The following is a 24,935-nucleotide window of genomic DNA, read 5'->3' as shown; positions in this document are numbered from 1 at the left end:
CCAATGCTATCACGGATCATAACCTCATCATCTAGAAACTGCCACTCAGAATACATACATAGGACATAAAGACATCATAGGGGATTGTGAACATATTTCAACTTCATCTTCATTATATATATATATATATATATTTTTTTTTTTTTTTGTGACAAGACAGAGAATATTACTTGTCTGATATATATATATATATATATATATATATATATATATATATATATATATATATAAAAATATAGCTGCGAGCAGCGATGGAGGGCCCAAGCCGGTGACACCGCCACCGCGGTGCCTTTAGTGTAACTAAAGGCACCAGGGTGGCGGTGCCACCGGCTTGGGCCCGCAATCGCTGCTCGCAGCTATATTTAATAGATTATTTTTATGTTATCAAATGATTAGCCACACACACACACACACACACACACACACACACACACACACACACACACACACACACACACACACACACCAAACTGCACACAGATGTGAAAAATGTAAAACACTACTATCTTGTGTATTTTGCTTGTTCAGTGTGCAGTGGAGTGTACAGGAGTTTGTCACACGTATGTGCACAAATACACTGTATAAGTATACTAAACAGTTATTAAACTGATCTGAATCAACACTGAAGTGACAAGCTGAATAATGGCACTATTGGCTTGTTAGAACTGCTTTACAGCAGAATTTGAATTTGTTACTACTGTGAATCTGCTGCAAAACAATCTATATTGTTGTATGCATATATATATATATATATATATATATATATATATATATATATATATATATATATGCATACAACAATATATATATATACTGTATATATACAGTATGTTTATATATATATATATATATATATTACTGAATGTGCATACAAGTCAAGTCAGGAAGTCAACTTTATTTCTAAAGTGCTTTGTGTTTGTGTGTGTGTGTGTGTGTGTGTGTGTGTGTGCGTGTGTGCGTGTGTGTGTGTGTGCGTGCATGTATGTATGTATATATATATTGTGTATATGTATGTATGTATATATTCTGAGATAACAACCGACTGGATGTACATTATCCCACTTATTACATGGCTACTTGCCACGTATAAATAAATAATTAGACACAAAATATTGGTCTGAGTCTAAATATTTTAATGGGAAATTATTTATAATGGGACTCTGAATATATGGAATGAAACTTGAATATATGGAATGAAACTAGCAAATTGGCAGCAATCCTAAGTAATGATGAGCTACAATAATGCATGTACTGGGAATAATACTGGTAACTGTGATGATACTGGTAAGACTGATTGCCTTGAACCTCACAGGCCTGGAAGTTCCTGCTTATCAGGCAAACATAAATACAGAAAGAAACATGCCATCCACCTCACAGGGAGCCCCCACAGAAGCCCCTGTCTACAAGTGATGCAAAATGTACTCTCCAAATGTACATGCACTTGCATATCAGCTTCTACCTGGAGTGCTATTTCAGCCAACATCTAAGAGATTCATAAATTCCTTCGATAATGGTTCATAATGTTTTCAGCAACATTTTGATAAACACAATTACTCATAAGCATTAAGAATGTTGCAATAATGAAAATATGATCCTCAAGATGATGGGATGTAGACTCCAAACTGTCTGTTGGAGTATGACCAGCTGTTGCAAAACAGTTTTCAAGTTCAACAAAGTATTGGAAAATTTCAGGTAATGCCATTTATACAGTTTTTCTGAATTGCTAAAACACTAAACCCCATTCTCTGAAACAAATTCTCAATAGCCTAAACCAATTTGTCGAATAAATCACTCTTTCTGTAAAACATGAAACAAGTTCAGGTAGTTAAAACACTGTTTGCAAATGTGGCCCGGTGTGAGAGTGTTAGTGACAACACTGAACACAGGAATTTAAATTATTTAAGGGGTTTGTTTATTCCAGACTGCACTTGGAACAGTGCAGCGTTAACTATGCAAATCTTTAGGATTTTAAACAGGAAAGCTTGTTACAGTGGTTGAAATCAATAAAGATATTTTCTTTTACATCAAACTGAGTCTCTCTTGTCTTTCTGTTCTCAGTCACCTCATTAACAAGTCAATTACAGAAATCTAACTAACATAGACAACGATAGTGGTCTCTTATTTGTTCATCACCACCCTCTATAGCATGTACACACTTTCACAGCGAATGATTAACTATTTCCTCTGTTGCTTCACACTCGGCCCGAAAACACACACTCGGCCTACAGAGCACTCCTCTCCCCTGTTTCGAAATCTATTGTCGATCGGATTTCTCCACGTGGGTATGCAATCTCAACAGAAGTTACAGTCACTCAGTACAATACACAGCCATTAACAAAATACTGAGAAAGACTTTGAAGTCCCTATATGTGCATATTTCTCGTTATTTTGATAGTAACACGGACTTTAATGGCTTCGACTCTCCACCGCATGAGCAGCATTTCAACCACGTTGTGAAAACGCGCCGTTCACAGGCGATTCTCGCGACACTTCCAAAACGTCACACAGTCAACTAAACCCCTGGTCAGAGCCTGACTCCACCCACTGGCAATATTTGAAAAATGCTGGAAAAGTAGGCAGAGCCCAGTGGAGAGGGGGCGTGCATCTGTGACGTATCTCTCCGCAGGCAAGGGCGTGGTTAGCTGGTACCCTCTGACGTCAGAGGGTACCACAACTTCCAATAGGAAAATTCAACTGCAGTAGCCACTGTTCAACCTGAAGAGGGCAACACTCAGACGTTTTTACACCATATGTTGTAAAATTAAAACACTTTAAACACAAATGTCAAAAAAACTACTTGAATCAATGAACAGCACTAATAAAGCCCCATTCTTACAGATCATTAACTAAAAAAAGTTGGTTTAGGGTTTAGTTACCCTTTAAAGGGCTAGCGTATTGTTACATCAATGAGTGAGATAAACCCTGAAACATGCTATTGTGTAATTCCCTTAACCCAGAGCGTTGATTAATCAGTACAGTGATTAGTTAGGTAACTTTTGACCTGGTTACACTAATATCATGAACTCTTTTTGCAAAACTCTTAACCTTTTTGGCTTTTGCAATTGGGTCACTGTATTTTCACATTATGCAAGTGCTGAATATAGACATTCAATAGGCCTACTATATAATATTCAGAACAATACTATACTTGCAGTTCATTTAGTATACAATTTATTCACATTACTACTGTAAGTTGTCATTACTATACCTTTTTACGTAATTGCAAAATTTGTTTACTTTGTTACAATACAATACACTTTTTTTTTTTTTTTTTATCTTGACCAGCTGTGAATATTGTGTGTAACACGTCAATAGAATTTACCCGGAAGTAATATAGCCTCGGTCGATGACGTCAATCGGCGCGCACCCGGGAGACGAGGCTATAAATAGATGAGCCACAGGTGCATCGTCAGGATATTTTGTCTGAAGAGCAGTCCTAGGACATCTTCAAGCACGGCAATGAAGCGCAGCATCTCGTTCCGCTTTTTCAGGGAACAGGGTTACAGTTAAGTAACCCGGATCGTTCCCTTTCAAAAGCTACAATCGATGCTGCGCTACTCAGCGCATTGGGAACGAGAATACCCACGCCGCCATGCTTGAAGGTGTCTGGACCCTTAACAGTTGTGCAGGTGTGCTCACGAGAACGCAAGAAGGCCTCAGACATCAGCTTGTGATGTCGACTCAAGGACATGAGAGCCCGGAGTGGAACGAACATCCAAACCAGTGTTGTGTAAGTTACTTCAAAAAAGTAATTAATTACTAATTACATCATCAATATTGTATTTAAAATACTTTTCTAATTACTCTGTCTGAAAAGTAATTGAATTACTCAACAAGTAATTAAACAAATTACTTCTTAAAATCCCTATAAACCTCGACCGGATAGATAGACAAAAGAAATGAAACTCTTTTAATAATTAAATATGAGTCAAACATGGAATAGTTTATCCTTTTAAAGCATTCTAGCTTTATTAAACATTTCAGTAACAAATGTAACCTTTAGTTAAACAGAATTCCTCTGCTACATATCTGAATAACAAAAAAGCTTAACTTAAGATAAGTTAAATGACATGTATCAAGCTGTAAACATGAAACTTGCTTTCAAAACAACGAGTACCATATTATATTTCATACATAATGTAGCCTATGTAGTCATGTGTTTCAACAAAATGAACTCATTTCTAATTCACTGTAACCTTTAGTTAACGGTCAGAATTCCTCTGAAATATATCTGAATAACAAAATTTTTTATTACTATTATAATTAATCAAGCTGTAAATAGTTCATATTTCAAAGCAATGAGCAACATATTTCATGCATACTGTATGCGGTCATATGTTTTTCAACAAAAACTAATTTCTACTGCTCAGTGCTCAGCTGACTGTGCTGCCTCCTTTTTGAAAAAGTGGTTGTATTTCATTAATGTAAGTCTCTCAAAACGTTTGCTTGACAGTGGGTTTCTCCTGGGGGTGAGCACAAGATTGCCCAGGCTGAAAAGCCTTTCCACTGGTGCGCTTGATGGTGTGGCTGTGTTGTACCTCAGTGAAATGGCCTTAATCCTGGGATACTGTCTAAGAACACCCAGGTCAGACCCTGCAGATTTCAAATATTCCATGACCTCTGTTTCAGCAGAGTAGGTACAATCCTCCTCCTCAAATGAAAAAAAGTCATCAGTGGAGTCAGCATGCTTGTTGTGATGTTGATCATTATGCTGTTGGTCTTCAAGAGGCAACCCACGGCACTCTGTAGTAAGCATTGCCCAAACAGTGTCTTTTTTCTCTTCTTCTCTGATCCAGCGTAACTTAAATTTGGGCAAAGTGACTGCAGCCAGGAGAGTTTTTTTATTGTCCATCATAGAGGAAAAGCGTATCTTGATAGCCTATGAGGAAAAAAAAAATACATCAGACACTTCACATTATACAAGAGTATGACAGATAATATAAAAATGGATTTAAGCCATGGGTAAACCAAAAATCTAGCAATTTGTATAAATATCAGATTACCTGAACAATGACATCAGGGAGAGATGCTGTCATCCTTAGCTCATCCCGCAGTGCCAGCGTCCTGGACATTAGAATCTCGAGAGTTGGAAGAAGGGTTCTAAAATAGCAGTTATCTTCTCCTTGCAATATGTCTAGCGCTACAGTGAGTGGCTTCAACACAATACAATATTCCTTTAGGAACAGATACTCCCGATCATTGAAGCATTTTATTCCAAACTGAGCGCAAACAGTATTTAACTCAGCAACTGGAATGTCAGTGATCCTGGACAGGGCATCGTGAAATGAATTCCATCGTGTTGAAGTAGGCACTATGAGTTTTTTCTTGAAAAAATGATCTACTAACTCTGAAGCCACAGAAGAACGGTTCGCTTTTGTCCACAGTGCAGAACACTTTGAAATAGCACTGAGACTTTGGACTCATTTGCTGTTAGCCATTTCTCAACATCATGAAAAATTAAGTTCAGTGCGTGTGATGCACACCTTAAGTGTGGAGGGAGAGAAAACTGTCCATCAGAGTCTGTGGAGAGAGTCTGCGGAACATCAGTAAATGTCACCTCTTCATCTTCCTCTGACTCCTCATCAGAATCTGATTGCTCGAACATTCTAAATGCTTTGACAAAATTGGACCCGTTGTCCGTCACAGTTGCTGTCACTTTAGAGTTAAGTCCATAAGCTGAAAGGACTTGTTCGATTTCATTGGTGATTACATCATATGTGTGTCTCCCTTGAACTCTTTTACAAGCTAATGCTGCGTGTCCGCATAGAAAATTAGAAGGATCAATCCAATGTGCCGTCCTTCCGAGAAAACTTTTGTTATGGCTCGTCCAAATGTCGGCAGTCGTGGAAATATATTCCAAACTCTTGAATGTCCTTTTTAGCTCAATTTCCATGTCAGTGTAACACTTATCTAAGTAAGATGAAAACGTTTTTCGATCGGGCAGGGCTGCTTTTTTGCCACACACAGGCATTTTGTCTACTACTACGTAGCCTGCAATCATTTTTTTAAGCTCACCTTCAGACACTTTCTGCACCGCCTTTGTAAAATCAAGTTTTGGCTGCTTAACAGGGGTTGCCGTAGAGTTATCTGTCGACGAACATGGATCACTCAAAAGTGTTCGTCGATGCTGCCTTGTCAGGTGCTTCAGTAGATTACTTGTGCTATTGACAGCGGCCGATAGTTTTTTCTCCCCAGGACATAGCTTACATTGTACCGTAATGTTCTTGTCTACCTGTGTAAAAAAATTGAAATAATTGGAATATTACCATTTACTAAAACAGCCACTCGCTTCTGCCGACATCTTCCACTTCAGACAACGTAACCAACTAGCGCGAGCTCGTCACGCGCAACTGTACTACAGCTAACGATTTTAAAGAGGCAGCGTTCACTTTTACCTTTGACGATACATTTAGATTTTAAATTCAATATTGATTTATGCAAACCTGTTGAATTAATTTACAGTATGTAACCCAAGTAAATTATAAGTAACTGTAATTAAATTACCTAAAAATGAAAAGTAATCCCTTACTTTACCTTTTCAGTGGATAAGTATTTTAATTAAAGTAACACGCTACTTTGTAACGCATTACACCCAACACTGATCCAAACTATAAAATCTTATGAATGTGTGCGGAGAGGACCAGCCTGCCGCATCACAAACAAGTTGTAAGGGGGCACCCCTTGCCAGAGCACTAGAGGAGGCGACCACCCTGGTGGAGTGAACCCTAAAGGTGATGATACACAGGGCAACTTTTTGAGCAATGTTGCTGGGCAATCTTGCCGAGTGATTGTTGCTTGGGCACTTTCCCATTGAAAATGGGCAATACATTTCTATCTGGATCATTTAGATCGGTCGTGGGCCCTGTGTCTCATCTGGTTGCCCGTTGACGGCAACATTGCCCAGCAACGTTGTTCAAAAAGTTGCCCTGTGTATCATCACCTTAAGACCCGTTGGTGAAGCTTGACCGCACGCCTCATAGGCAAGAGCAATAGCATCCCTGACGCAATGAGACATGGTCTGCTTGGTGGCGGCCACCCCTTTGTTACGGCCCCCATAACAGACGAACAGTTGCTCTGACTTATGCCATTGGCTAGTGCGGTGGATGTAGGCCTGAAGAGCACCCGCCCCGCGTTTTGCTGGATTTTCTTCACATTGTAGCACAATAAACTTAAACTAGAAAAAAAAGTTTGTTGAGACAAACTTTAAGTTGGCTTGAGAAAGCTGGACCAGAGAGTTTGAAGAAGTTAAAAGTAGTTAGAAGTTTAAAGGTGCTCTAAGTGATGTCACGCGTTTTTTAGGCCAAAACATTTTTTGTCACATACAGTAAACATCTCCTCACTATCCGCTAGCTGCCTGTCCCCTGAACACACTGTAAAAAAACGCGGTCTCTGTAGACACCACAGGCTCCACAAACGGCAACAAAAACAAACTGGGCTCACCCGCACCACGAAACACAACAAACAGTGCTCCAGCCAATCACCGACAAGAAGTATTTGAGGGGTGTGGTTTGGGGGTTAGTGCGCGTGCACATGAAGGGGGTATGGAGGAGAGACGAGAGAGAAGCATGAAGAGGGAAGTTTGAATTATGGTCGACACACGACTAAAGAGACGACGATCCGATAAACAAATTGTAAAGAAGAGGGACAAGGATAAGGAACGGGCGAAGTCCCGAATTTACATCGGAAAAACCCTCGAAATGTGGCGAGAACTCCGCCGGCAGAAGGGCTTCCAATCCGACATTCAGTTGCTCTGTTTTTGCAGAACAGGTAAATCCATTTTTCTTTCTAAACTGACGTTCATGTTCGCCAAACCAACACAAGGATGTAATTAGCTAGAACTATGCAGTCAGCGTTAGCTTTGGTGACTACAACATATATGTTTCAGCTAGCGATCAATCTCTATTGTAAATGGTCAAGCAAATTCACAGTAGGGCGACAATTTGTGTGAATGATTGTTTTCACCCACTGTTTGTTATGGATTTGAATGTTCATTTATAGGCTATTGACAACTTTGACTAAATTTGTTTACGCCGCCGCCATTGTTTATGCTCACTGGGAAACGCGAATCTAACGTTACCTTGCTATTATTGCGTCCTTGTTATGGGAGCTATAGTTATAGCTATAACCTCAGGTGGCGAAACGATTTTAAGACAATGTTTCTCTTTTTCTGCATTCTGTTCTGCAATATATAAAAGCATTTATCTAACTTGGTGACATTACACATTGAATGAAGTATCAGTAAAACTTAATTTTGTTTTTAGTGACTACTAGGGGTGTCCCCGACTATGGATTTTCATAGTCGAATCAGAATCGTCAAGTCTTGCCTATAGTCGACTAATAGTCGAATCATGTGTATGGGGGCGGGGCTTTAACAATTCAAATCCGCGATGTACAGAAAATCCCACAAAGATATAGAAGAAAACGAATAAAAACATTTTGGATCAATAAAACGCCTCGGTTACGACTGTAACCTCGGTTCCCTGAAGAGGGAACGAGCGTTGCGTCGAGAAAATGACGCTGTGGGAACGCTTTGCGTGATGACGTCTTGAAGCACATGTAAAATCAGTCCAATGGTGTGGCGGAACGTCAGAGGCGGGTGACGTCACGTACCAGGAAACTATAAAAGCCGGCCCAAAACAGAAAACGAAAGCTTCGTAAAAGTCTGAAGTCGAGCTGACAGGCATGAAGGAGATATGGCAGGGCGACGCAACGCTCGTTCCCTCTTCAGGGAACCGAGGTTACAGTCGTAACCGAGGCGTTCCCTTTCAAGGGAACTCCCGTTGCGTCGAGAAAATGACGCTGTGGGAACGTCTATACCAACGCCTCCATAGCTACAAATGTCTGTCCTGTGTGAAATCCGTAGAGCAGCACTAGGAAGACAAAACATGAGACCCTGGAGCAGAGTCTAGATCCAGAGAGTAAAACCTGACGAAAGTGTGCGGTGAGGACCAGCCTGCCGCATCACAGACGTCCTGTAAAGAAACTCCTGAAATAAGGGCCTTAGAGGCCGCCATACTCCTCGTCGAGTGCGACCGGACAGCCAAAGGAGAAGGCTGCCCAGCCGCCTCATAAGCAAGTGAGATAGCCTCGACCACCCACTTGCTCATCCTTTGCTTAGACACCGGGCCCCCTTTGTTAGGGGACCCAAAGCACACAAATAATTGATCACTTTTACGCCACAGGGCAGCTCTGTGGACGTAAGCGTCTAACGCCCGCACAGGGCAAAGCAAATTATTAGCCTCCTGGTCAGCATTTTGAAAGGGAGGAGGACAGAAAGCCTGCAGAACAATAGGTCTAGCCACATTAGTGGGGACCTTGGGGACATAACCCGGTCTCGGATGAAGGAACGCTTTAACCATACCCGGAGCAAACTCTAAGCATGACGGAGCCACCGACAATGCTTGAAGATCCCCTATTCTCTTAAGAGAAGAAATAGCCAGAAGGAAAAGAGCTTTCAGAGTAAGAAACTTCTCAGGAACCTCCTCAATGGGCTCAAAGGGGGCCTGGGATAAGCCTTGTAGCACAAAGGACAAATCCCAAGGTGGCACCCTCGAGCGAACTGCAGGCCTCAGCCTCCAAGTGCCACGAAGGAAACGAGATACCAGAGGGTCTTTCCCCACAGACATTCCACCCAAAGGAATGTGGTAAGCACCTATGGCCGCCACATAAACCTTTAAAGTGGACGGGGTCAGACCTGCAGTGAACCGGTCCTGCAGGAACTCCAGCACTGTACCAATTGGGCAGTGGACTGGATCCAACCGACGGTCACTACCCCAGGAAGTGAATACTCTCCACTTCAGGGCATAAAGTTTCCTCATGGAGGGAGCTCTGGATTGTAGAATGGTCTCAACAACCTCGGTTGAGAGACCTGACTCTATGAGCTGGGCCCCCTCAGAGGCCAAGCCCACAGATTCCACAGTTCTGGCCGAGGGTGAAATATCGAGCCCTCTGCCTGGGACAGAAGGTCCCTCCTGATGGGTAACTCCAGAGGATGCCCGTCGAGGAGGGACACAAGATCGGGAAACCATACTCTGCCCGGCCAGCGCGGGGCTATAAGAAGTAGATGGACCCGGTCCCTGCGAACTCTTTCCAGAACTCCCGGGAGCAGAGCAACTGGGGGAAAGGCGTACAGACGTAGCCTCGGCCACGTCTGTACCATAGCATCCAGTCCGAGAGGAGCTGGATGCGTGAGGGAGAACCAGAGTGGACAGTGAGACGTCTCTCGAGACGCAAACAGATCCACTTGTGCTTGGCCAAACTCCCTCCATATCAGCTCCACCACCTCGGGGTGGAGCCTCCATTCCCCGGGCCTCGGCCCCTGCCTCGACAGAGTGTCTGCTCCTATATTCTGTACCCCGGGGATGTAAGCTGCCCTGAGTGACAGTAACTTCCCCTGGGACCACAAGAGGATATGGCGTGCCAAGTTGGATAACGGGCGCGAGCGCAAACCCCCTTGGTGGTTGATATAGGCGACTACCGATGTGTTGTCCGTATGTACTAACACATGGTGCCCCCTGAGATCTGTGATAAAGCTCCTCAGAGCCCGGAAGACAGCTAACATCTCTAGGCGATTGATATGCCAGGAACGATGATGGTCTTCCCACAGACCTTGAGCCGAGCGACCCCCCAGGATCGCTCCCCAGCCCGTGAGGGAAGCATCCGTCGTTAGCAATTTGCGACGACAAGGAGCTCCCAACACTGGGCCCTGGGACAGGAACCAAGGCTTCTTCCACATAACCAAGGCACGTAGGCATCGCCGCGTGACCTTGATTGTGCGAAATGGGTTGCCCCTCGGGGAAAACCCCCTGGTCCTGAGCCACCACTGCAGGGGCCTCATGTGTAGCAGTCCAAAAGGTATCACGTTGGAAGCTGCTGCCATGAGACCCAACAGTCTCTGGAACTGTTTGACAGTGAGTAGCTGGCCTAGCTTTACACTTTTCACAGCTGCAAGGATGGAATCTATCCGTGGCGGTGACAGGCGCGCCTGCATCGACACAGAATCCCAAACCACGCCTAGAAAAGTGGTCCTCTGTAATGGAGAAAGCACACTCTTCTTGGCGTTCAGCCGTAACCCCAACTCTTTCATGTGGGCGAGAACAACATCTCGATGTTGAACCGCCATCTGATGCGAATGAGCTAAAATCAACCAATCGTCGATGTAGTTCATAATGCGAATACCCTGGAGGCGCAGTGGCGCCAGAGCTGCATCCATGCATTTGGTGAAAGTGCGGGGTGATAAAGCTAGGCCGAATGGAAGAACTCGATATTGGTATGCTTTGCCCCCGAAAGCAAACCTCAGGAACTTCCAATGACACGGACGGATGGATATGTGGAAATATGCGTCCTTGAGGTCTATCGTGACAAACCAGTCCTCGGACCTGATCTGTGGCACGATCTGCCTCAAAGTTAACATTTTGAACTTGAGCTGCATGACTGTCTCGTTCAGAACTCGAAGATCTAAAATGGGACGCAATCCCCCGTCCTTTTTTGGAACTATGAAGTACCGGCTGTAAAACCCGGTTTCCCTGCTGGAGGGAGGTACATATTCTATGGCCCCTTTCTCTAACAGAGTGTTCACTTCCTGTTCCATAACCAGAACCTGCTCGGGGCCCACCACTGTGGGCAGGACCCCCATAAACCGAGGTGGGCGTTTCTTGAATTGTATCTGATACCCTTTTTCCACGGTCTGCAGGACCCAACGAGAAACATTTGACAGTAGCTTCCACGCTGTCAAAGATTCTACTAGAGGTACCAGCCTCTCGAGACTGGTTTCTGGATTTTGTTGCTGTTGAGTAGTCGGTTCGACGCCCTGTAACGGCGAACCGGCAGGGAACGACCGAACAGACTGCTCTAGCACCCTCCTCGGAGGGGGCGGGCATCCCGAGGCCACTACGTTTCCGGGTGGACCTTGAGATATGTGCTCGCCGGAGACCGCTGCGCCCTGTAACACCAGAGGTGGCAGGGTTGGCAGAACGGCCCCCTGAGGGCACCGAAGAGAGACGGGCACCGTAAAATGAGGTGTTAACCGCTCTACTTCGGGGGGGACTACCCTCATTTGTCCTGGGTCCTCGGACGTCAGGACTTTTTCCCAGCAGCCTTCTTGGCGGTAATAACGGTCCGCAGATCCGTTCTACCCCTCGAAGACTGCTGGGTTTGAGCGCGCCCTCCGTGTCCCCGAGGTTTTTGTGGGGGAGCACGGGAGGAAACGCTCTGTTTTTGAGTGGCACGGTGCTCAGCGCTCTTTTTAGAGGAGTGAGGCTGCTCCCGCTCAGCAGCCTCATAGAAAGAACGGCGGGGGAGGAGTTTCTGCAATGCAGCTGCCTGTTTAGCAGCTTCTTGAGATTTAGCTACTGCACTGTTTACTGCATCGCCAAATAAACCCACAGTGGAAACCGGAGCATCTAAAAGAACATGTTTTTCTTTCTCTTTTATATCACTCAGGTTGAGCCACAGATGCCTCTCAGTGGCCACCAGGGCTGCCATAGACCGCCCGATTGATTTAGCGGTCTCCTTGGTGGCCCTGAGAGACAAATCTGTGGCTCTGCGTAGTTCAGCCACTGTATCGGGACCAATTCCCCCGCCCTCCTCTAAATCCCCCAATAATTCTGCTTGATATGCTTGCATAATGGACATCGTATGCAGACACGCTGCTGCTTGACCAGCGGCTGCATAAGATTTATGAACCAGGGATGAAGTATATTTTACTGGTTTAGAGGGAAGTGAAGGAGCTTTCAGGGAAGATGCCGTTGCTGGAGAGAGATAGCTCGCAAGCGTCTCCTCCACCTTCGGCATCTCCCCATAACCATAATCTTTATATTTCTGAATAGATGAATAATGAGATGTTTGTGGTGCATAAACTCTGTATGAAACCGGTTTTCCCCACGATCTCGACACCTCGGTGTGGAGATCGGGGAAAAACGGCAGGCTTCTTCGCTGAGGCTGAGCACGAGATGGCAGGAAGCGTTCGTCGAGCTTACTTTTCGAGCGAACGTCCTGCCTATCCTCTGGCCACTCAATAGAAAGTCTGTCAACTGCTCTAGTAATCACATCGAGCAGTTCCTCAAACGCATGAGACTGAGGTGGCGAATCCTCAGACTCAGCTTCAACACTCACAACATCCAACTCCTCAGAGCTGGACAATTGCAGTATTGGTGCCTCTATCAGGGGGGAAGAAACCGCAGCGCGTGCTTCCGCACCCTGATGAGAGGCACTGGATCTGTCAGATTGATGCTGAGATAAGGCAGAGCCCGTCTCAACATCCACTGACAGATCCATTTGCGAACCCCAGGTCTGAGATCGCCGCCGAGCCTCAGCCGCGGCGGGACCCGAGCCCTGGGGAACGTGGTCGGGATTGAACCGAGCCAAACGGGATCGGAGCGTACGCAATGGAAGCGCACAGCAATGCTCACAGTCACCACCCTCGAGTGCTGACTGGGCATGCTCCTCTCCCAAACAAACAACACAAAGAGTGTGTGTGTCACCTCCCGTTAAATAACGCGGGCAGGGATGGACACACACTCGATACTGCTGCTTGCTCGCCATAACTGAATCAATATATATATATATAGAGACAGACAACACCAAATAACAAGGACAGATTTCAACACAGAGCGCAACTGAAGACTCAGAAAGCTTTCGTTTTCTGTTTTGGGCCGGCTTTTATAGTTTCCTGGTACGTGACGTCACCCGCCTCTGACGTTCCGCCACACCATTGGACTGATTTTACATGTGCTTCAAGACGTCATCACGCAAAGCGTTCCCACAGCGTCATTTTCTCGACGCAACGGGAGTTCCCTTGAAAGGGAACTAAGAAATAACACAAATAACTCCAGAAAGGCTACACTGCAGACAGGATTTACATTTCACATGCAAATCAGATTAAATTGGCTAAATTACCTTTGCGAGCAGGCTCTAAGTAGGCTACAGCACAACATCGATGCACCGAAAAAATAAACAATTAATTTACTGAATTAAATTAGAACAGAATATACCTTTCTTATTAATAAAAATACAAAACGAAATAAATCAGAATCAAGTCACAAGATGAGGAGCAAATGTGTGCAAAATGCCTAAAGTGCAGGGTAACATATATTCAAAACACAAGCCACAAATAGTTAGATTAGATAACCCTGACAGATCAATAAATAAAATTAAAATAAAGAAATTATTAAAATAACGATAGTAGCCAGAATTTTCTACTTTGTCTTTTTAACTGCAGAAACAACAATAAATGCTAAACTGGAGTGGCAGTCTTTTTAGCTAAAAATGTTTACAGCATCTAAAAATCTAATTAGAACCGGCTGAAAAGTTTTGAAATCACTTGTACCCGATACCTGATCGAGAGAACAAATCCAGTCTTATACTCTGTCTGTGTCCATTGGAGTCTTTTCAAATTGTGCGCGCGACTAAAATACATTCTAAAACAGGTAACGTGAAAAACGTTTAATGACTTAATCTCCTAAAATAGTTAAATTAAAATATGAAAACGCTTTACTATAGGAGGAACGCGCTGCGGTCATATTCTGGGTTCATCTGCTTATCTGCACATTATATGGTTTCTTAATAAAGTGTGTAGCCTACTGTGTACATGCATTAAGCCACGTTAAAGTGCCTTTTAAGCGTTTTAAAAGCTTTTTTCACGTTAAGCATTTTAGAATGTCCTGTGGAAAACCAACTTGTTACCGTTGGCCGGCAGAAGTGCGATCATGGTTTTCCTGATGCTAAATCCAGCCTTGGAGGATATCCTTTCCTTTCTGATGGTGTACATCCACACTTTAGATTTTCTTATCCCAGACACTGTTAAAGATTTAAATCCTTGCCGCCACGACGCTCCTCTGTCGGTCACGGATTGAAAGTGAAACTTAAATCTGTCCCGGGGTGTTTGGATTTATTCACGCACGTTAAAAAATATTTATTAAAAGCTTCTTTCTTTGCACATTTTTATATACAGCATTATCATAATAGGCTGAATGTTAACGTATTGACAGAAAACCGGTAGTTCTATGTGAAATCAGACATTGAGCGCCCTCATATAGCCAAAGTGGCATGATCCTCGTTTCATAACACCTCTGCGAAGATTCGACTGTGAGATCGGTAGTCGAATCAGGCTCCTCCTATCGAAGCATCGAATCTTCGACTATTCGGGGTCACCCCTAGTGACTACTTTGACTTTCCTTTATGCCGGAAGGGAGGGGAGGAGGGAGGAGACGGGATGAGGAGGAGGGAGGGTCTAGCTAGCCTCCGTTTTGTTTGACAACAATTCGAATGTCAACACTCCCGGCATCACTTAGAGCACCTTTAAAGTAGTTAGAAGTTTGAAGTAGTTTGAAGTTTAAAGTAGTTTAAATTTTGATTGATAAATGAGTTAGAAAGAAAGAATAGTTAGAAAGAAAGAAAGATTAGTTAGAAAGAGAGAAGGAAAGATAGATTAGTTAGAAACAAAGAAAGCAAGAAAGAAAGAAAGATTAGTTAGAAAGAAAGAAAAATAGATTAGTTAGAATGAAAGAAAGAAAGACTGATTAGTTAGAAAGAAAGATAGATTAGTAAGAAAGAAAGAAAGGTGGATTAGTAAGAAAGAAAGATAGATTAGCTAGAATGAAAGAAAGAATGAACAGTGGATTAGTTAGTTAGAAAGAAAGAAAGATGGATTAGTAAGAAAGAAATATGGATTAGTTAGAAAGAAAGAAAAAGAAAGAAAGATGTAGTAGATAGTAAGTAAAAAAGAAAGAAAGAAAGAAAGATGAATTAGTTAAAAATAAAGAAAGATGGATTAGTTAGAAAGGAAAGAAAGAAAGATGGATTAGTTAAAAAGAAAGATATATTAGTTAGAAAGAAAGATGGATGATTAGTTCAAAAGAAAGAAAGATGGACTAGTTAGCAAGAAAGATAGATGGATTAGTTAAAAAGAAAGAAAGACTGATTAGTTAGAATGAAAGAAAGACTGATTAGTTAGAAAGAAAGATAGATTAGTAAGAGAAAGATGGATTAGATAGAAAGAAAGAAAGAAAGAAAGAAAGAAAGAAAGAAAAAAGAAAGAAAGAAAGAAAGATGGATTAGTTAAAAAGAAAGAAAGACTGATTAGTTAGAATGAAAGAAAGAAAGGCTGATTAGTTAGAAAGAAAGAAAGATAGATTAGTTAGAATGAAAGAAAGAAAGATATATTAGTTAGAAAGAAAGAAAGATGGATTGGTTAGTTAGAAAGATGGATTAGTTAAAAAGAAAGAAAGATGGATTGGTTAGTTAGAAAGAAAGATAAAAAAGTAAGAAAGAAAGACTGATTAGTTAGAATGAAAGAAAGACATTAGTTAGAAAGATAGATTAGTAAGAGAGAAATAAAAAAGATTGATTAGTTAGAAAGAAAGAAATATAGATTAGTTAGAAAGAAAGATAGATTAGTTAGAATGAAAGAAAGAAAGATAGATTAGTTAGAAAGGAAGATGGATTAGTTAGAAAGAAAGAAAGATGGATTGGTTAGTTAGAAAGAATGAAAGATGGATTAGTTAGAAAGAAAGAAAGATGGATTAGTTAGAAAGAAAGATGGATTGGTTAGTTAGAAAGACTGAAAGATGGATTAGTTAGTTAGAAAGAAAGATGGATTAGTTAGAAAGAAAGAAAGATGGATTGGTTAGTTAGAAAGAAAGAAAGAAATATAGATTAGTTAGAATTAATGAAAGAAAGATAGATTAGATGGATTGGTTAGTTAGAAAGAATGAAAGATGGATTAGTTAGAAAGAAAGAAAGATGGATTAGTTAGAAAGAAAGAAAGAAAGATGGATTAGTTAGAAAGAAAGAAAGATGGATTGGTTAGTTAGAAAGAATGAAAGATGGATTAGTTAGAAAGAAATAAAGATGGATTAGTTAGAAAGAAAGATGGATTAGTTAGAAAGAAAGATGGATTGGTTAGTTAGAAAGACTGAAAGATGGATTAGTTAGAAAGAAAGAAAGATGGATTAGTTAGAAAGAAAGAAAGATGGATTGGTTAGTTTTGAAAGAAAGAAAGAAATATAGATTAGTTAGAATTAATGAAAGAAATATAGATTAGATGGATTGGTTAGTTAGAAAGAATGAAAGATGGATTAGTTAGAAAGAAAGAAAGATGGATTAGTTAGAAAGAAAGAAAGATGGATTAGTTAGTTAGAAAGAATGAAAGATGGATTAGTTAGAAAGAATGAAAGATGGATTAGTTAGAAAGAAAGAAAGATGGATTAGTTAGAAAGAAAGAAAGATGGACTAGTTAGCAAGAAAGATAGATGGATTAGTTAGAATGAAAGAAAGACTGATTAGTTAGAAAGAAAGATAGATTAGTAAGAGAAAGATGGATTAGATAGAAAGAAAGAAAGAAAGAAAGAAAGAAAGAAAGAAAGAAAGAAAGATGGATTAGTTAAAAAGAAAGAAAGACTGATTAGTTAGAATGAAAGAAAGAAAGGCTGATTAGTTAAAGATAGATTAGTGAGAATGAAAGAAAGAAATATATATTAGTTAGAAAGAAAGAAAGATGGATTGGTTAGTTAGAAAGAAAGAAAGATGGATTAGTTAAAAAGAAAGAAAGATGGATTGGTTAATTAGAAAGAAAGATAAAAAAGTAAGAAAGAAAGACTGATTAGTTAGAATGAAAGAAAGACATTAGTTAGAAAGATAGATTAGTAAGAGAGCAATAAAAAAGATTGATTAGTTAGAAAGAAAGAAATATAGATTAGTTAGAAAGGAAGATAGATTAGTTAGAATGAAAGAAAGAAAGATAGATTAGTTAGAAAGAAAGATGGATTAGTTGGAAAGAAAGAAAGATGGATTAGTTAGAAAGAAAGAAAGATTGATTAGTTAGAAAGAAAGAAAGATGGATTGGTTAGTTAGAAAGAATGAAAGATGGATTAGTTAGAAAGAAAGAAAGATGTATTAGTTAGAAAGAAAGATGGATTAGTTAGAAAGAAAGATGGATTAGTTAGAAAGAAAGATGGATTGGTTAGTTACTGAAAGATGGATTAGTTAGAAAGAAAGAAAGATGGATTAGTTAGAAAGAAAGAAAGATGGATTGGTTAGTTAGAAAGAAAGAAAGAAATATAGATTAGTCAGAATTAATGAAAGAAAGATAGATTAGATGGATTGGTTAGTTAGAAAGAATGAAAGATGGATTAGTTAGAAAGAAAGAAAGATGGATTAGTTAGAAAGAAAGAAAGATGGATTAGTTAGTTAGAAAGAATGAAAGATGGATTAGTTAGAGAGAATGAAAGATGGATTAGTTAGAAAGAAAGAAAGATGGATTAGTTAGAAAGAAAGAAAGATGGATTGGTTAGTTAAAATGAAAGATGGATGGATTAGTAAGAAAGAAAGAAAGAAAGAAAGAAAGAAAGAAAGAAAAGATTAGTTAGAAAGAAAGATGGATTAGTTAGAAAGAAAGAAGAACGATTAGTTAGAAAGAAAGAAAGAAAGAAAGAAAGATAAAAAAGTAAGAAAGAAAGACTGATTAGTTAGAATGAAAGAAAGAAATATAGATTAGTTAGAAAGAAAGATAGATTAGTTAGAATGAAAGATGGATTAGTTAGAAAGAATGAAAGATGGATTAGTTAGAAAGAAAGAAAAATGGTTTAGTTAGAAAGAAAGATGGATTAGTTAGAAAAAGAAAGATGGATTGGTTAGTTAGAAAGAATGAAAGATGGATTAGTTAGAAAGAAAGAAAGAAAGATGGATTAGTTAGAAAAAGAAAGATGGATTGGTTAGTTAGAAAGAATGAAAGATGGATTAGTTAGAAAGAAAGAAAGAAAGATGGATTAGTTAGAAAGAAAGAAAAATGGTTTAGTTAGAAAGAAAGATGGATTAGTTAGAAAAAGAAAGAAAGATGGATTAGTTAGAAAGAAAGAAAGAAAGAAAGAAAGAAAGAAAGAAAGAAAGAAAAAGAAAGAAAGAAAGAAAGAAAGAAAGAAAGAAAGAAAGAAAGAAAGAAAGAAAGAAAAAGAAAGAAAGAAAGAAAGAAAGAAAAAAGTTTAGTTAGAAAGAAAGAAAGATGGATTGGTTAGTTAGAAAGAATGAAAGATGGATTAGTTAGAAAGAAAGAAAGAAAGAAAGAAATTCTTTATTATATTAGTTAATGTTATTGTTGCATAAACTTCACATTGCAGTTGAACTGTTGCTAGATATATGGTGAATATTATAGTAGACCCGTGTTTACTGTTAAATACTGTGTTTGTGGATATCTGCTCAAACGTAGATATGTATAATATGGTAACCATAATGTTTCATATTTTGGAGCGCACTGTGCGTTTGAAAAGCAAAACGCACCAAACATTAGGCTTCATGTTTTTACTCCAATCTCATTTCATAACATCATAACGAATGGAAACATTTGAAGTAACATATGATAATCAATATATTTTTTTCTAGCATAGTTGTTACTGAAATCTTTTGGAAGATTTATAGACTGCTATATGCTATTGTTATTATTATTTTATGCAGCACTGCATAGCCTATGCCTACAAGGCACAACAAACCTGGTGTTCATTATATTATATATTGTTGGAAACATTTGTGTGTGTGTGTGTGTGTGTGTGTGTGTGTGTGTGTGTGTGTGTGTGTGTGTGTGTGTGTGTGTGTATTCTGTGAATTTTAAAAAGCTATTTTAACCAGAAAAATCTAAAATGTATTCCCAAAATCGTGCAGGCCTAGTTTCTCTTGATACCAGTATGTTCACTTTTTTTCTTTTCTTTCAGGGACCAGATACAATTGAGTCCTGCTGACTTCAACATTCACATGAGTCTCTGTACATGAACATGGTAAAGTGAAAATCAAACACCTTGGAAATGAAAGGTATGTACAATGTTTTTAGGAATGGCACAAAGGTCTCTGTCTTTGGATCATTGTTTTCAATGTGCTCTTTTGTCATTTGTTGTGTATCTTTGGATTATGTTGTGTTTTAAATAAATCCAAACAATCTAAAAGCCATTCTTTTTTAAATCTCCTCATTCTTTGTGCAAGGTTGCTCTGAATGACAGGGCCTGATAGCTCCTAATAGGGCAGTTAGGGGAGTGTCTTTGTCTTTCTCAGGTGTTAAAGGCTTACATATTAATGAGATGATCACGCCTCTTCGCATAAGGCTTTCTCACACAAAACACGTCTTAGAAATTTTAAATCAATATATTGTCTTATCTAAATGAGCAGTCAGGGTGATTTTCACATAGTTTTGGAGCAAATATTCTAGGCTACGTGATACAATTTTCAAAAGTTTTGTGAAGAAATAATCAGTATGGGTTTCATGGCCTTATTTCAGTGACATTTTTTTTTTGTATTTTCACAAACCACGCATAAATGTCATTATCTCAAAACTACAAACTTTTACATACATGCTGCTGATATATTATTGTAGCAGAGTTTGTGCTAAATACAGTGTAATAAGACTTTAGCCATGACAATGTCACAAGTAACAGAAATAAGCACAAATGTCAGAGCATGTCAGAACACCTCCAGGGCCAGAAAACAGCTCAGACCCCAGAGGGTTAATGAAGTTATAGGCATAAGGAAAACCATCTTTAGAGTCAGAAGTTTGTCAGACGCTGATTCTAGAGGTTCAAAGGGGGTCTCAACCAGACCCTCGAGGACTATAGCTAAGTCCCATGAAGGGATCTTGGTTCTTGGTTCTGTATTTTCTTTGATATATTGCTGTTCAACCTGTATATGCTCCCAATGAGCCAAATAATGAGAAAGAACCAAATTGCTTACCACAGCTATGCAGACGACACACAGCTCTACTTAGCCCTATCGCCCAACGATTATAGCCCCATTGACTCCTTGTGCCAATGCATTGATGAGGTCAACAGTTGGATGTGTCAAAACTTTCTTCAGTTAATCAAAGACAAAACTGAAGTCATTGCGTTTGGAAACAAAGATGAAGTTCTCAAGGTGAACGCATACCTTCACTCTAGGGGTCAAACAACCAAAAATCAAGTCAGGAATCTTGGTGTGACACTAGAGTCAGAGCTTAGTTTCAGTAGTCATGTCAAAGCAATAACTAAATCAGCATACTATCATCTGAAAAATATTGCAAGAATTAGATGCTTTGTTTCCAGACAAGACTTAGAGAAACTTGTGCATGCTTTCATCACCAGCAGGGTGGATTATTGTAATGGACTCCTCACTGGCCTTCCCAAAAAGACCATAAGACAGTTGCAGCTCATACAGAACGCTGCCGCCAGGATTCTGAGCAGAACCAGAAAATATGAACATATCACACCAGTCCTCAGGTCTTTACACTGGCTCCCAGTTAAACTTAGGATTGATTTTAAAGTATTATTACTGGTATATAAATCATTCAATGGCCTAGGACCTCAATACATTGCAGATATGCTCACTGAATATAAACCCAACAGATCACTCAGATCATTAGGATCATATCAGCTTGAAATACCAAGGGTTCACTCTAAGCATGGCGAGTCTGCTTTTAGCTATTATGCCAGCCGCAGCTGGAACCAGCTTCCAGAGGAGATCAGATGTGCTCCTACTGTAGTCACATTCAAATCCAGACTCAAAACACATCTGTTTAACTATGCATTTACTGAATGAGCACTGTGCCAATGTTCGTCCGACTGTTTGTACTGTATTTTATTTTTATTTTTCTAAACTGTTTTAATTATTCTTATTTCTTTTTATTATTTTAATTTCTTCTATGTAAAGCACTTTGAATTGCCATTGTGTATGAAATGTGCTATATAAATAAACTTGCCTTGCCTTGCCTTGCCTTGCCTATTGATCTCTCCTGCCACTGAAGCTAGATCTGAGTCTGTCAAGAAGAGATGCTTAAATGAGAACACTAGTGTACTATTTATGAAGGCTATATCCTTAACACCAAGCATATCTGCTGACTCTGTTGATTTTCTCCTTGATTCTTTTAACTCAAAAGTTAAAAGTGCAATTGATGATATTGCTCCTGTGAAAGTCAGGAAGAAGAGTGGCAGACAAAAAGCACCTTGGAGAAACTCAACAGCAGTGCAAAATATGAAAAGACAATGCAGAAAAGCAGAGCGCATGTGGCAGAAGACAAAAATTGTAGTCCATTATAACATCTACAAAGACAGCCTTCATGCTTTCAATATGGAACTAGGCAAAGCTAGACAGACTTTCTTCTCAAATATTATAAACTGCAATTTAAACAACACACGCACTCTTTTTGCTACTGTAGAGAGACTGACAAACCCCCCAAGCCAGATTCCCAGTGAAATTCTCTCAAACAGCAAGTGCAGTGAGTTTGCTTCTTTCTTCTCTGACAAAATCAATAATATCAGAAAGGTGATCAGCACATCCTTGAGTTGTGCTGGGGTCAGACAGATCAGACCACCTGAAAAAGTAGTAACTTTGTCTGATTTCAAAAAAATTGATGGCAAAATTTTGGTAGAAACCGTACAACACCTTAAAACATCAACATGCGCTCTTGACACACTTCCCACATCTTTTTTCAAAAGTGTGCTAAACAGTTTAGAAGCAGATCTTCTAGAAGTGGTAAATGCCTCACTTCTCTCTGGGAGTTTTCCAAACTCCCTGAAAACTGCAGTTGTCAAGCCCCTCCTGAAAAAGAACAATCTGGATAAGACCATATTAAGCAACTATAGACCAATCTCAAATCTTCCTTTCATAGGTAAGATCATTGAAAAAGTTGTCTTCAATTCAGCTGAACAAATTCTTAAGCTCGAATGGATACTTTGATCATTTTCAATCTGGTTTCCGACCGCATCACAGCACAGAGACAGCGCTCATAAAGATAATAAACGATATTCGCTTAAATACTGATTCGGGCAAATTAACAGTGCTGGTACTACTCGACCTCAGTGCTGCATTTGACACTGTCGATCATAACATACTTCTTGACAGGCTGGAAAACTGGGTGGGGCTTTCTGGGATAGTCCTAAAATGGTTCAGGTCATACTTAGATGGGAGAGGTTATTATGTGAGTATAGGAGACCATAAGTCTGAGTGGACATCCATGACATGCGGAGTCCCTCAAGGCTCAATTCTTGCGCCACTCCTGTTCAACCTGTATATGCTCCCAATGAGCCAAATAATGAGAAACAACCAAATTGCTTACCACAGCTATGCAGACGACACACAGCTGTACTTAGCCCTATCGCCTAACGATTACAGCCCCATTGACTCCCTGTGCCAATGCATTGATGAGGTCAACAGTTGGATGTGTCAAAACTTTCTTCAATTAAACAAAGACAAAACTGAAGTTATTGCGTTTGGAAACAAAGATGAGGTTCTCAAGGTGAACGCATACCTTCTCTCTAGGGGTCAAACAACTAAAAATCAAGTCAGGAATCTTGGTGTGACACTAGAGTCAGACCTTAGTTTCAGTAGTCATGTCAAAGCAATAACTAAATCAGCATACTATCATCTGAAAAATATTGCAAGAATTAGATGCTTTGTTTCCAGACAAGACTTAGAGAAACTTGTGCATGCTTTCATCACCAGCAGGGTGGATTATTGTAATGGACTCCTCACTGGCCTTCCCAAAAAGACCATAAGACAGTTGCAGCTCATACAGAACGCTGCCGCTAGGATTCTGAGCAGAACCAGAAAATATGAACATATCACACCAGTCCTCAGGTCTTTACACTGGCTCCCAGTTAGATTTAGGATTGATTTCAAAGTATTATTACTGGTATATAAATCATTCAATGGCCTAGGACCTCAATACATTGCAGATATGCTCACTGAATATAAACCCAACAGATCACTCAGATCATTAGGATCATATCAGCTAGAAATACCAAGGGTTCACTCTAAGCATGGTGAGTCTGCTTTTAGCTATTATGCCAGCCGCAGCTGGAACCAGCTTCCAGAAGAGATCAGATGTGCTCCTACAGTGGTCACATTCAAATCCAGACTCAAAACACTTCTGTTTAGCTATGCATTTACTGAATGAGCACTGTGCTGCTGTTCGTCCGACTGTACTGTATTGTATTTCATTTTATTTTTCTAAACTGTTTTAATTATTCTTGTTTCTTTTTATTATTTTAATTTCTTCTATGTAAAGCACTTTGAATTGCCATTGTGTATGAAATGTGCTATATAAATAAACTTGCCTTGCCTTGCCTTGCCTTGCCTTCTTACAGGAGGCCACAGTCGTCTGGCCCCACAAATGAAACAAGCGAGCAGAGGATGTCTCCCAAGTGGCACCCCGTCAACCAAGGCATGGCAAGCCGAAAGAATGGCCACATAAACCCTGTGAGTGGCGGGGCATGTGCCTGTTGATAATTTTTCCTGCAAAAAGTCCAGAACTGAAGCAATCTGGCAGTTGACCGGATCTGCATTATGTACAACACACCCCCTTTCAAAGACACCCCATTTGCTGGCATAACTCTTTCTAGTGGAGGAAGCCCTAGCACTTAGAATGGTGTCAATAACATCAGGCGAAAGCCCAGTGTCTCTCAATTGGTACCCATCAGGGGCCAAACATGAAGGTTCCAGAGGTCGGGTCTGGGATGGAATATCTTGCCCTCCGCCTGAGACAAAAGGTCCCTCCTCTCCAGAATAGCCCGTGGCGAGATATTATCTCCGAGAACCATACTCTGTTCGGCCAATGCGGCACTATCAGTAAGAGGGAAGACCCTTGTTGGCAAACTCTGGCTAGAACTCCTGGGAGCAGAAAAACTATAGGAAACGCATACAGGCGCATTTTGGGCCATGTGTGTGCCATCGCGTCCAGGCCCAGGGCGGGTGGGTGACTCAGAGAGAAGTAGAGGGGACATTGCGCTGTCTGATGGGAGGCGAATAGGTCCACCTCCGGTTTGTAAAATCTGGTCCAAATCTGTTTCACTACTTCTGGGTGGAGTTTCCATTCCCCTATCGGTAGTTTCTGTCTGGACAGTAAATCCGTTCCCACATTCAGATGTCCTGGAATGTACACTGCCCTGAGTGACAGGACGACAAGGCGCCCCTAGAGTGGGACCCAAGGC

General features: G+C 40.5%; 1 protein-coding gene and 1 long non-coding RNA gene across 2 annotated transcripts in view; one reads left to right on the top strand and one right to left on the bottom strand.

The window, feature by feature from the left end:
* Window positions 1-24,935, bottom strand: part of LOC309507816 (uncharacterized protein) — a 138,625-nt gene that overhangs the window by 1,274 nt on the left and 112,416 nt on the right. The window lies entirely within an intron of this gene.
* On the top strand, window positions 15,459-16,982 carry LOC309507866. Its single transcript, XR_014209260.1, has 2 exons — window positions 15,459-15,559; window positions 15,890-16,982. It is a non-coding gene; the product is annotated as an uncharacterized lncRNA (long non-coding RNA).

The sequence above is a fragment of the Leuciscus leuciscus genome (assembly GCF_965113295.1).
Source record: "Leuciscus leuciscus genome assembly, chromosome: 10".
Taxonomy (NCBI): domain Eukaryota; kingdom Metazoa; phylum Chordata; class Actinopteri; order Cypriniformes; family Leuciscidae; genus Leuciscus; species Leuciscus leuciscus.
Note: the sequence above shows the minus strand (reverse complement) of the source record. Positions and strands in the feature narration are given on the sequence as shown.